Below are 13,894 nucleotides of genomic sequence, written 5' to 3'. Positions count from 1 at the left end.
GGTGTATTCTGGGAAGCACAGGGGGTCACCAGGAGGATTATGGGAAACATTAAAGTACTGAATGGTCTGAATGGAGAACTCAAACAATGGCCAAACATCATCCAGTTTAAAAAAATACAAGCTGATTATTTTTGATAGGTACTGGGGGAGGGGGCTTAAATGTCACTGGTATGCCGATTAAGAATTACATCTTATTATACAGTACAAAACAATATATGTATACAGTATATGTAAGTAAGTTATTGTATAAACTTGAGGATTTATATGTGTTTATGTGTATATGCTGTAAGTGTGTATGTATATTCATGTATATTCATTCAGTTCATATTTTGCATGTATAATTATTTCTGAAAGTATATAGTTGATTTTAGAAAACTAAATATTATAAACATTTAAGAAGTTCATTAATAATCAAGAAGTTAATTACATAATGTTGATGGTGGGTGGGGGGTGTCTTATTGAACCTTTATAACAGAAGAAGGGGTAGGACTCCATAATCATTTCAGCTTGTTCCTGCGAATTCTCAAGCATATTTATTTTGTTTCTTTTTTTGTTGTTGTTGTTGTTTATAATCAATACTATGTGTTGTTTTTGGTGCTTTAGTTTTCTTGTCTATTTCACATTGTGTCTTATCGAGATAAAAAAAATAATAAAAATAATAATGACCATGTCATCAAGCCATCAAATGCCTGATGGCTGCACTTGTGCTTAATTTGTGATTTTTAAATTTCTATGTACAAGAATTTAGATCATGTTACTGGCATTTGTTTCACTTCCATATTAATGAAAAAAAATTGCAATTTATTCACAATTCCCCTTCTCATGATGTAATAAAAATATACAAAACTGTAAATGGGTGCGTATTTTTGTCACCTCTGTGCTGCTAATAGTACATACTTGCGTATAAAATATTTACCTTTAAATTTTTTTAACACATCAATGAGGTGATGACATTCCTCAATAATTTTATCCTTGCATGCTTTTTTGCCCATTCCAAAATCTCTTAGGTTAGTCAAGGCAAACCGTCGCATCTCTTTCCATGATTCTCCATTTGACCACACAATACCTGAGTTAAAAGTACAAGAGATATAAATAAACAAGTAATTATGGACAAAAAAGAAAACATAAATGTAATAAAACTATTGATTAGACACCAGTCTAATAAAATAATTGTTCTTCTGTCTGTACCATGTTCTTGAGTAGTGTCAGCCATTATTCCAGTTGGATCCCATTCACTAAATTCTTCAGCATTGTTGACAAGTGCTTCTTTCACAGTCTTATATCCTGCTAGGACCACCACTTTTTTCGGTCCAAAATACACTGTAAATACTGATCCGTACTTCTTGGAGAGCTGAAAATGTTTTGAGAATTGTTTTTTTTTTTTTATTATTAAAAATATCTCTTAAGAAACAATACAAGAAACTGCTCCTCCTCACCTTCAGTAAAGTGTTGTAAGGACTTTGGAGATCTATCTGCAGTAGGTTGCCCAGTATGGGGAGTGCTTTTGGTCCTGGTGGCTCCTTTTGATCAGCCTGGGAGCTGAAACTAGCGGATAACAGGAAGATGAGTAACAAGATCAGCAGAGTCCCCAGTAGAGAAGCCGAACTGAAGGACTGCAAAAAAAGTCCTAACATTGTTACAGCTTTTAAACAAACTGTCCTGCTATGAGTGTGTACAGCCAAAATGTGTTCTCAGCCTGGCTACTTTCTGACCATTTGTATAATGAAGCATCGGTTAAGGCATAGCCCATGGGCTGGAACAATCTGTAAAACATTTTACTCAGTTCAACAATTTTACTCCATTTCGTTAGGTCATTCCAAGCCACTTTACTTTGGCTGTAGCTTGAGAACAGAGAGAACTTTAGTAATAAAACACAGATGTTGGGATTCCAAATAAAAAATATCATCTGCTAATGTAAACAGGAGTCCAAATGATAAAGTATTCAAATCTGCACTGTAAAACTCAATGAGTTAGTTGAACTCAATCCATTTGAGGAAACCGATTGCCTTAATCCATTTGAGTTTGCCATCTTAAATAAACATTTTCACAAACTTACTTGTTCAAGTTTTAGTAACTTAACAATTTATAGTTAATTAAAGTTATGTAACTCTGGGTTATGTTTTTCAAAAAAAAGTGACAAATAAATTTCTGCCTAAAAAATTTGCATTACATTTTGGATTAGATTTTTGATGCATTATTTGGTTTACTTGTTAACTCTGTGTTATGTTGTTATGACTCTGCCCATTCGCTCTCCTCAGGACGCAAACTCACAATCTCCGGCATGGAAGTCGGACTCTCTAACCAGAAGGCTAAAACCCAGGGCTCTGGCCTTGTGACCAGAGAATCCTTTTGAGCTGTTGCGAGTGAGGTTTGCTAACTACATATGCACAGCGACACCTGCTGGCCTCCGTTACATAAACTCAATTAAAATGAGTGAATGGAATGTATTGGAAATACATCACCAACACTTATATGCCTCAAAATTTTAAATGCACTTAAAGGAACTGAGTTGTTATGACAACAATTCATTTTTTGAGTTAGTTTAATTAATGGAACTGAGTGACTATAACTTTTTCCAAAGTTTGAGTTACATTAACTTAATTATTGTATTAAAATGGAGTGTTTGGTTTAACAGTGTGTACAAGTGTTTATGGAGTAGGTGCAGTGAGGTTTTAACTTCATAAATGTACTATCACACATTAAACTACTTTGAGAAATACTTTGAGAAATTAACATATCACAATGACACATTCTCAGATACACTATGATTGAAATCACTCTGTTGCTCATTTCCCAAGAGAATGAACAGTGAATGATTTACCATTTAGTGAAGAGTAAATGAGTCAGATTTAGAGAATGGTTTAACACACACCAGATCAGTCCTTTTCAGTCAGCCAGTCAAGGTGTAGGCAAGGACTGGAGGGTGTCCAGTTTGGTGACCTCAGAGTTGCATCTCTGCTTTTTGCACATGATGTGGTTCTGTTGGATTCATCAGGCAATGACCTCTGATGTGCACTGAGCAGGTTAAAGTTAGAAAGATATTCACAGATTCAACGTTCACAGCTCAATAACTCTTAAGAAAACATTGTAGAAAAAACACTAGTTTCTAGTTTAGAGCAGGTAGACAACAAGCTACAAACTAATTTTTATTCAAATGAGCATCCTCTGACATGGACAGATAACACTGACCTGAATGTGCAGGCAGCTGTGAGATGAATTCATAGAAACTCTCTACAAAATGCAAAAATTAAAAGAGACATCAGAAAAATATTCAATAAATTCATTGCTACAAGGTAGGGCATCAGCAAATTCACTTTATCTATATCCTGCTGGTTATATCACAGCACTCAGTTTGTAAAAAAAGCTCATTTTGTATTACTTTGGAGAATTTTTCATTGTCTCAGCTACTGACAAGCCGTTTTTGAGTTTAGGCACCACCAATGCTTCTGATTAGAATCAAAGGCAATGACAAACCCAACACAACCAACGAGTCAGCACTTCTGTCTTTGTGCACCCTGCCCACTGCTATAACGAAGAGTCAGTTACATTCTTCAAAAGGAAAGCAGGTTTGACTTATGATTTGATTTATAAACCAAATTAATCCAGATAGTTTAACTAAATTAATGTCAACTCTGCCATTTGTCCATCCATCCATCCATCCATCCATCCATCCATCCATCCATCCATCCATCCATCCATCCATCCATCCATCCATCCATCCATCCATCCATCCATTTTCTTCTGCTTCATCCGAGGTCAGATCGGGGCAGCAGCTCAAGCAAAGCCGCCCAGACTTCCCGATCCACACACACCTCCCCCAGCTCCTCTGGGGAAACCCTGATGCATTCCCAAGCCAGCTGAGAGACGTAGTCCATCCATCATGTCCTGGGTCTTCCCCGAGGCCTCCTCCCAATGGGACATTCCCGGAACACCTCTCCAGTGAGGCGTCCAGGGGGCATCCAAAAAAGAAGCCCGAGCCCCCTCAGCTGGCTCCTTTTGACGTGGAGGAGCAGTGGCTTGACTCCGAGCTCCTCCAGAGTGACCACGCTCCTCACCCTATCTCTAAGGGAGTGCCCAGCCAACTCATCAGGAAACTCATCTTGGCCACTTGTACTCACAATCTTGTTCTTTTGGTCATGAGCCAAATCTCATGACCATAGGTGAAGGTCAGAATGCAGATCGATTGGTAAATCGAGAACTTTGCGATTTGTACAAAGTGAAAATATAACACGTCTGTTAATTTAAAAAAAAATAATGCACTAATTCTGAAGTTCTGAACATTAACACACAGATGCCAAAAGGCATTATGGGTAAACATGTTGACATGTTCCGCGCTACAGAGGGTTTTACAAGAAGAAAGAAAGGCAATAGCAAGGAGGTAACGTCTTTGCTGCAGAACAGGTTAAACTGCGAATTAAACTCAATTCCTTCAGCCCAGAAGGACAGATGGTGCTCCATCACTCCATCTTTGATGGGAACCTAGAGCTGGTAAAGCTGCTGGTGATATTTGACGCAGATATCTGACTGGCCAACACGGAAGGGTGGAGAACAGTCATTTATAGTTACACTGTTTTACAAGATTTAAGGGAAAAAGAAATAAACAACTTTCCAAGCATCACCACCACCAACCACCACCTACTATGCAAAGTAACCAAACACAGTGCTCTTTGAGCTCTAGAATCCAAAAGGTGGTGCTGCTTTTATGCAGCGCTTATCCATGAAAAAATAATAGTAAAACGAAACAGCCACGCTGGCCAGTTTTGTTGGTACTGAAGTTTTCCCCTTAAGTGTGTGTCAACCCCGATCATGTGCTCCACTCCAGCGGGAGCCGATCTGTTCGTATATGTGTGTGTGGGTCAGCGTGTGTGCATTTGAATTCCAGAGCAGAGATGGCCCCTTTTCACCCTCCACAGTCTCCTTCTTCCTTCAGTCTCCTTCAGCATGGGTGCAGATTCAACCTGTCATCTTTTATACTCTCGTCTTTTAAACTTGTTGTATGTCACAGTCAAACATGGCACATGATGCTCAGCATCACAGTGACAGCCCGGTCAGCCGGCTCTGAGATGCACTGACTCACTGACGCAGCACCTGTGTTCACATTATAACATCCAAAATGAGCATGTAATCACACATCCATTGTCAGGCCACCTCATGTATCAGAGGATTTATCTGTATTACCATGTTATCATGGCTGACTCGTTGTGTATTTGGTGTGATTGCGAATAATCACGTCTAGTGCACATGATGATTGCGTGCCACAGACTTTGCAAATTACAATATTTCCTTTGCGCACCGCAATGAGAATATTGGGCGGGGGGTGTCCCGGCTTACTGGTGGCACAATTGGGACGTGCCAACATGTTCAGACTGCTCTGAATGCTGGTGGTTTTCCATTGTGAATGCCAGTTCATATGCCATTCGAGGGAGCACTCACACAGCAATATGACTGCCGCATAAAAAACAACACGACATTCGTGTGCCTGTTCTCTGCATTTGTGCTGGCCTGTCAATTTGGCATATTTCCATAAGTGCCACAAGAATGCTGTCCAAAAAATTTGAATGCAGCTCAAAATGCTGTATGAGGCATTCGAGTGCAGTTCGACTGTAGCATGAATTGCATGAATGTTGTTCGATTGTCAGTGCAGCTCACGTGTCCAGACCAGCGTGCTGACCAGGTTTATTCAACTTAATTTCAACTTCTTTCCTCAGAAAAATAAATCTAGAAATAAATAAACAGTCCGTTTTATGCAGCTTGTTCATCCAGCCCAGCATGAACAGGAGCATTAAGCTTAATTTCCACTTCCTTCCTCAGAAAACTAAATATGAAAAAACTGAATTAATAAATAAATAAACACAATGAATCTGGTTCATGCAGCTTGGGCATCTAGCCCAGTGTGCGCATGCATGGTTGGCCGGAGGCTGCTGGAGTGTTCAGCCACTTCCAGAAGTGCTGTTCCTCTCAGATGATGTAATTGGAAAAGTGTGTGTCAGCCCCTCACAAGTTGTCTCACATGTTGCACACATTCTGGATTGTGAGGGGTACGAGGTGCCAGCCAGACCATTTGGTGATGGAATTCATTGTGGTAAATTTTTCAGTTTGTTCAAAAATCAAGTGATGCATGAGTGCCAGCATTAAAAAGGTTCACAGGTGTTATCAGAAGGTTGTCATTGTGAAAGAGACTGTTAGTAATGTTGCACGGCCTTGGTCTGCTCTGCTCCCCCTCCCTTCCTGTTGCTCCGGGCGCCGCATCATGGGCCTGATCCTGCACACCTGCCTGTAGTCATCACCAGCTGTATTTAAATCCCAGTCCTGCCACTTCACACTCGCCAGAAACTTAACTTTGCCTGCATGCACTACAGTTTGTAGTCAGATCCATTGCAGCCTCCTGGTCCTTGTTCTGGTTTTGATTCAGTTATATCTAGTGTCTCCTTCCTCTGGTGTCGTCCTTCTTGGACATTGTACATTTATCATTTCCATTTTGCTTGTAAAAATAAAATTGTGAATTTACTTTTATTTCAGCTCTGTGCATTTTGGGTCCTAATCTCTGTCTTTGGTTTAACCGGAATATGAGTTTCTGGCCACCACATGGATCCAGCGGGAGCAGACCCAATCCAAAAGGCCCTCAGTTCACAGGGATCCTTGTTAGGTCAACAACAACAGCAGCTCATGTCATTATCCAAAACAACAGCAGGCATTTGCCTGTCAGGTATCTCAGTTGTGCACAGTTTTCAGTCCTAAATGAATGAATATCTTCTAGTCTAACTACTCCCAATGCACCTGCCCCTCCGTCCATGTCCATTCCATTAGTACTGACACCAGCCTCAGTTCAGCACCACCAGGAACCCATCATTTGTCATCCAGAACTATACTCAGGATCAGCTAACACCTGTGCTGCCTTTTTACTTCAGTGTTAGTATTTTCGCAGAAGCCAGCCATGTATTCCACAGATAAACATAAGATTGCTTACGTGATTAGATTAGATATACTTTATTGATCTCACAGTGGAGAAATTATATTTACACTCCAGTTACCCCAGACAGCAATTAGTCCACAATTATTACTTGTTTACCGTAATAATGGCACACATCAGAATTAAAGGCAACACATACACATTTGACATTGTTCACGTGCACTAAGTTTGAAGAAGTCCGTTATCCGAATTGAGGCAAGTGGGTGAAGGCCACACAGCAACCCTGAGATGCGCCGCCGTCAGCTTGGGGGGGGGGGGTAACGAGAGCTACAGCTAAAACTGTACCGCCCCTGCCGAAGGGAGAAGGAGTGACGTTTAGAAAGGGGGTGTGTTGATGGGGGAAGGAGGGGGTGGGGGGAGGGAATGGAGCATGCTTCAGTCATGTGAAAAGCAGTTTATTGTCTTTGTGAGATGAGTTAATTAGTCTTATGATAAAGTATGATAAACTCAGTCAGTCCCCCTTGTGTTTCTATAAGTTGCTGGTTCTGTAATTCGAATTCTGTGAAATGAATGGTCACTTTAGGAGATGGAGATGAGGCATATCACTTACACTGTGAGAGGATGGCAGCTCTGACGGCTATCTGTAACCTTTGGTTCATTTCAATTCAATTCATATTTATAGGACCAGATCCCATAAATCACCCCAAGGCACTTCACATTGGTAAGGTCTAAGCGGCCTTCAAACTCTCTGTTCCCACTCTACCCTCTATGCTCACATTTCATCTCAACATTACTGGCACTCTTCTCTTCTGGTTCAGAGGAACAACAAAAGTATTAACAGTATTAATAATTCCCCACACCTCCTTCATTTCTGATTTTTATGTATCTGCCCCCTAGGTAACATCATACGCAAACACGTATGATGTTACCTCAGAAGACGTTGTAAGAAGTCCTTTGTGGTTTAGTGAGGGATTTAGGGTCAGTGATGAACATGTTGTTAGGTCCTTTTATCACAGTGAGTGATCTTCAAAGAACTGGACAGGAATGTTGTGAAAGTGTGGTGACACGGACCCACAACAGGGGACATAAATGAACGGACAATGGAGGAAGTCATATATGAACACTTTACTGTTGTGAATAGCACAACTCAACACAGCAGATTACAGAATATGTGCAAAAATCAATTAACAAAGGTGTCGTGTGAGCAGGCTCGAGGATAGAAGACGTCTGTCCTGAGAAAAACCGGAACCACACGATTTCCTCCGCCACCGAACCTGGAAAATACTGGAGCCGCCAAGTTCCGAGTCCCCAGGTGGCCACCGTCTCCGCGTGTCAGATCTGGTACTGCTGGCGAGGAGCAGAAACAATCAGATGTGGGTGTATGAACACCCAGTAACACTTATGGTGGATATTCCATCTCCACCTCTAACACAGTAAGAGACTGAGGGCTACTTAGTTTGACGTGCGTCACTCGTCACGTTTCCCCAAACTTAGCGTCCCGCTATCAGTAGGCTCCTCAGGAACTCCTGCAACAACTCAGAGAATTACGTGTTTTATTTAACAGAACAACAACGGCTGAGAGTTTACCTCCTTAGGTAGATGATATCTCGGCAACGAGGTGGAGATGACGTCCGGTCTTTATGGAGTGAGATGATGAAGTGTAGATGGGTGACAACTGTCAAGAGATAATGAGTGACAGCTGTCACCCCCGGCTGTGTCCGTGGCGGCGGCGCCCTCTCGTGCCTGAAGCCCGCACTTCAGGCAGGGCGCCCTCTGGTGGTGGGCCAGCAGTACCTCCTCTTCTGGCGGCCCACACAACAAGGAAACAGACTTCAAAGTTTAAATGTTGTATTGTAAAGAGTTGTTACACTGATACAGGAATCATCTCAGCTTTGGGATCTTGAACAGGTTGCATGCAAACACCTGGAACAAAGAACCCAGATTTCCACTCTACACTACCTTTTGTTCCTTAAGACTAAGCCACCCCTATATGGGCGGTCCTTAACCTGGCTTGAATCAATGCCTATGTGAGCTGGCTGCAAAGTGAGGTGAAGTAAGCGGTCATCTGTCCGCGTTGCATTCAAGGTTGTTATGTAAAAATCTTATAGTGCGTGTTTATGTACGCAGTGTGGTGTCACGCAATAAAACAGTGTTCCATCATGCTGAGTGGTTTTATCAATTAAACATCTATAAAAAGATCAGATGGTTTTATCAATTAGACAGTTTTAAAAACATCAGATATTTTTACCAAATACACGGACATTTTGTGTGTCAGCCATTTTGAAAAGCAGTTAGGTTAAGATCAGGTAGTTACAAGGACATTTTGGATGTGTGTCAGCCATTTTGTGTTATGCATCATGGAACAATCTTACAGTGTCAAATTTATCACTATTGAGTTGGAGGAAGCTGGCTTGCTTGAAGTTGGCAAGGACCGAATTTCAGTGAGTCACTTTTTCAGCATGGAGATGGTTGTAGATCCACTCCTCCCTCAATGCTCGAGGTTAGGACAGTGGAGCTAGTGGGGAATATACTGATGAGACACGCTAGGATTTTTTGAATTATTATTTTTTTTATTATTCATTGTTTGTATATTACTATTTTATTATTTATTTTATTATTATTTATAACGATTTGCCTTCTGTGCCTATTGTCAGGGATATTTCCACAGGCTCTTTCCACATAATGGCAGTATAATAGTAACCGACCTCCATCCTGAGCACTTTGTGTACGAACATGTCATTTCAGTGAGATTCCAACTAAAAAATGATTATTAATTTGCATATTGTTTTCATTAATTTGTGTTTCCAACTACTCCCCAGCCCAATGATATACTACCTCAACAACTTGTGCTTTGATAAAAAAAAAAAAAAAAAAAAAAAAAAAATGGAGTTAAAGGGGACCTGCATTGAAATAAATGTGGTCAGATTTCAGAAAAGAAATAGCTGATATGTATTTATAAGACCCGTGTGAATGCAGTAAAGTAAATCTGTAAGCCCAAATTTGTAATTCAGCGGAGAAATATTCGTTTAAAAATGACAAATTTGCAGCTAACATTTAGCCCTCTGTGAAAACAGTTTGTACATCCGGATCATTTCCATGACGTCGGTGACAAGACGACGCGTTCCCGCCTTCAGTCCGATCCCGCATTGAAATTGATTTTATCTGTTAGTAATGTTACTGTTATACACATCCTGGTTTCAACATCCAAAAGTAAGCTGCAATGAATGTGAAATACAGCTCTGCTTGCTCAGATCCAGGGATCAGATCAGCGGTGGCATCGACAGCGGGCGACATTATTCCCTGATGCCTCGATCTCACTGCCCCCGATACGCTTACCGAGTGCATGCGCTCGTTAAATTCCGCCACGGCACTCACACCCCCGTGTCTGCTGTGCAGCCAGCACCACCTCTCTGTCTACTGAATGGAGTTGCAGCCAACTTGGCACAAGTCCAGAGACTACGCTCGCCGTTTTAATGCAGAGCGCGCGGTGACACCTGTTGCTCGCAAGGACATACTTCTTGCTGCAAAATCTGCAGCGCCGCACGTCTCGGTAATCGGAGCCGCAGAGCTCCGTGGCCACTGAGAGAGATTTATATATTTTTAATGACTTGAATTCTTTGCGGGTGTTGTGAGTCCTCATCAGCCCTTGGCAGACATCAGAAATCTCAGATTTTTCTTGTTTTATATAGTGTGGCCGCAAGTAGAACAAAGCGTGGGATCCAGGGGGACAACACGGGTCACAATGGCACGACAAATTACGTGTTAGTTCGGGGATCAAATTCATACAAGTGTCAAGTTGCCTTTAGAGTGAACAGTTTTTATCTTACCATGAGAGGAGCTGCAGGCACTTGCATGGATTGTCATTGAAGGCATTCCACACACAAGGATTTTCATATCTATCGATCAATGTGATAAGTGATAGACTGACTAACATATTAGTTTTGATACTTAGCCTGGCTTTCAGCATTTTACTGTACTTTGACAGGAGCACATGTCTCTTTTGCCTGCTGTATCTGCTTGATGCTGTGCACACAATTTCATTTCTTTGACAGAAAACCTGTTTCTCCTGAGTTCACCCTCTGAATAGCAAAATGCAGATTGACGTCATAACAGCATTTGAAATGATCTGATCGTGATTGAGGGAACTCAGAGATGAATCGGTCACAGCAAAGCCTGCTGACATGTCCTGTATGTACCACGTATGTCCACCACCATTGGACCCCGGCAAGGGAGTGCAAAGAAAATGTGGATATGTAATAAAATGTATCTGGCATGCATGTGCAGTGGATGTGAACAGTGCAATCAAACTGAAAGCACTGTGTGCCACTGCAGGTACATGCGTTGCATGCAGAGCTGAATGGGATGTTATATTCATAATAGTCCTTACAGTACAGATACATTTCTATTCTGTTGGGGAAAGTGTAGTGACACGGACCCACAACAGGGGGCGCAACTGAACGGTCAATAGATGAGCCAAAAAGTAACAATTTAATGTTGTGAAGGTGCACAACGAATATACAGACAATCTCAGAATCTGATAACAGTCAATCCACAAAGGTGACGTGTGGGCAGGCTCAAGGATAGAAGACGTCTGTCCTGAGAAGAGCCGGAACCACACGATTTCCGCCGCCACCGAACCTGGTGAATACTGGAGCCGCCAAGTCCCGAATTCCCAGGTGATCACCGTCCCCGACTATCGGATCTGGTACTGCTGGCGAAGAGCAAAAACAGTCAAGTGTGGGTGTGTGTACACCCAGTAACAACAATGGTGGGAATTCCACCTCCACCTCTAACACACACTCGTGCAGCGTCTGTGTAACCACTTATCTGGCGGAAAGCAGAGCAAAACAGTCGCGGCCCACGCCGGTCCTCTGGGGAGACAGCTGCAACAATGTAGCTATTGAAATCACTTATCAGAATATGCAGGCTAAGAAGGTTACCTCCATAGAAGTACGATATCTCGGCCACGAGGTGGAGATGACGTCCGGTCTTTATGGAGTGAGATGATGTAGTGTAGATGGGTGACAGCTGTCAAGAGATAATGAGTGACAGCTGTCACCCCCAGCTGTGTCTGTGGCGGCAGCGCCCTCTCGTGCCTGAAGCCCGCACTTCAGGCAGGGCGCCCTCTGGTGGTGGGCCAGCAGTACCTCCTCTTCTGGCGGCCCACACAACAGGACCCCCCCCTCAACGGGCGCCTCCTGGCGCCCGACCAGGCTTGTCCGGGTGACGTCGGTAGAAATCGGCCAGGAGGGCCGGATCCAGGATGAAGCTCCTCTTCACCCAGGAGCGTACTTCGGGTCCATACCCCTCCCAGTCCACCAAATACTGGAACCCCCGGCCCATCCGACGGACGTCCAGGAGCCGGCGCACCGTCCAAAGTGGCTCCCTGTCGATGATCGGGGCAGGAGGCGGCGCCAGTCCGGGAGCACAGAGGGGTGAGGTGTGGTGTGGTTTGATCCGTGGCACATGAAAGACCGGGTGGATTGGACTGAGGATTTTGAGGATCTTGTATGGCCCAATATACCTGTCCTTGAGTTTCGAGGAGTCCACCTGGAGGGGGATGTCCTTCGTGGATAGCCACACCTTCTGCCCGGGCTGGTAAGCAGGGGTTGGGGATCGCCGGCTGTCTGCATGGGTCTTCGCCCTCGTCTGGGCCTTCAACAAGGCAGAACGGGCGGAGCGCCACACCCGACGGCACTTCCGCAGGTGGGCCTGGACCGAGGGCACACCGACCTCTCCCTCCACCACGGGAAACAATGGGGGCTGATATCCCAAACACACCTCAAATGGGGAGAGGCCGGTGGCAGAGGACACCTGGCTGTTATGCGCATACTCGATCAAGGCCAGATGTTCACTCCAGGCCGTCGGGTGTGCGGACGTCACACAGTGCAGGGCTTGCTCCAATTCCTGATTGGCCCGTTCTGCCTGTCCATTGGTCTGCGGGTGATACCCGGACGAGAGGCTCACAGTGGCCCCCAGTTCCCGGCAGAAGCTCCTCCAGATGTGTGAGGAGAACTGGGGACCACGATCAGAGACGATGTCAGTCGGTATCCCATGCAGACGGACGACGTGGTGGACCAGGAGGTCTGCAGTCTCCTGGGCCGTGGGGAGCTTTGGGAGGGCCACGAAGTGGGCCGCCTTGGAGAACCGGTCCACTATCGTGAAGATGGTCATCATGCCCTGGGACGGCGGGAGGCCCGTGACAAAATCCAGACCGATGTGGGACCAGGGGCGATGAGGCACAGGAAGTGGCTGAAGAAGTCCCTGTGCCTTCTGATGGTCTGCCTTGCCCCTGGCACAGGTGGTGCAGGCCTGGATATACTCCCGGACGTCGGCCTCCAGGGACGCCCACCAGAAGCGCTGCCGGACCACTGCCACGGTCCTTCGCACCCCCAGATGACAGGAGAGCTTAGAACCGTGACAGAAATCCAAGACAGCAGCTCTTGCCTCCAGTGGGACGTAGAGTCTGTTCTTTGGCCCTGTTCCGGGGTCCACACACTCGTGCAGCGTCTGTGTAACCACTTATCTGGCGGAAAGCAGAGCAAAACAGTCGCGGCCCACGCCGGTCCTCTGGGGAGACAGCTGCAACAATGTAGCTAGTGAAATCACTTATCAGAATATGCAGGCTGAGATGATGTAGTGTAGATGGGTGACAGCTGTCAAGAGATAATGAGTGACAGCTGTCACCCCCAGCTGTGTCTGTGGCGGCAGCGCCCTCTCGTGCCTGAAGCCCGCACTTCAGGCAGGGCGCCCTCTGGTGGTGGGCCAGCAGTACCTCCTCTTCTGGCGGCCCACACAACATATTCCTTCCCTTGGGTGACATAAATAATGTGAACTATTGTACCCATCATATCTGTGACACGACAGGCAGGTGTGCCCCACACGCATCAGAGGGTCAGAGCTGCACAGATCTCACTGCTGTAATATACATATTATTACATTATCGGCATCTATTTCCATAGGATATGGAACTGTTTTGCCAGC

The 13,894-nt window shown here is 44.3% G+C and overlaps 1 pseudogene; it reads right to left on the bottom strand.

Moving 5' to 3' along the window:
* The window catches only part of LOC117514871, a 28,160-nt pseudogene extending 26,358 nt beyond the window's left edge, over positions 1-1,802 (bottom strand).
* Between the last annotated feature and the right edge of the window lie 12,092 nt (positions 1,803-13,894).

This window comes from Thalassophryne amazonica, chromosome 8, assembly GCF_902500255.1.
Source record: "Thalassophryne amazonica chromosome 8, fThaAma1.1, whole genome shotgun sequence".
In the NCBI taxonomy this organism is placed as follows: domain Eukaryota; kingdom Metazoa; phylum Chordata; class Actinopteri; order Batrachoidiformes; family Batrachoididae; genus Thalassophryne; species Thalassophryne amazonica.
This window is presented reverse-complemented; position numbering and strand designations above follow the sequence as displayed.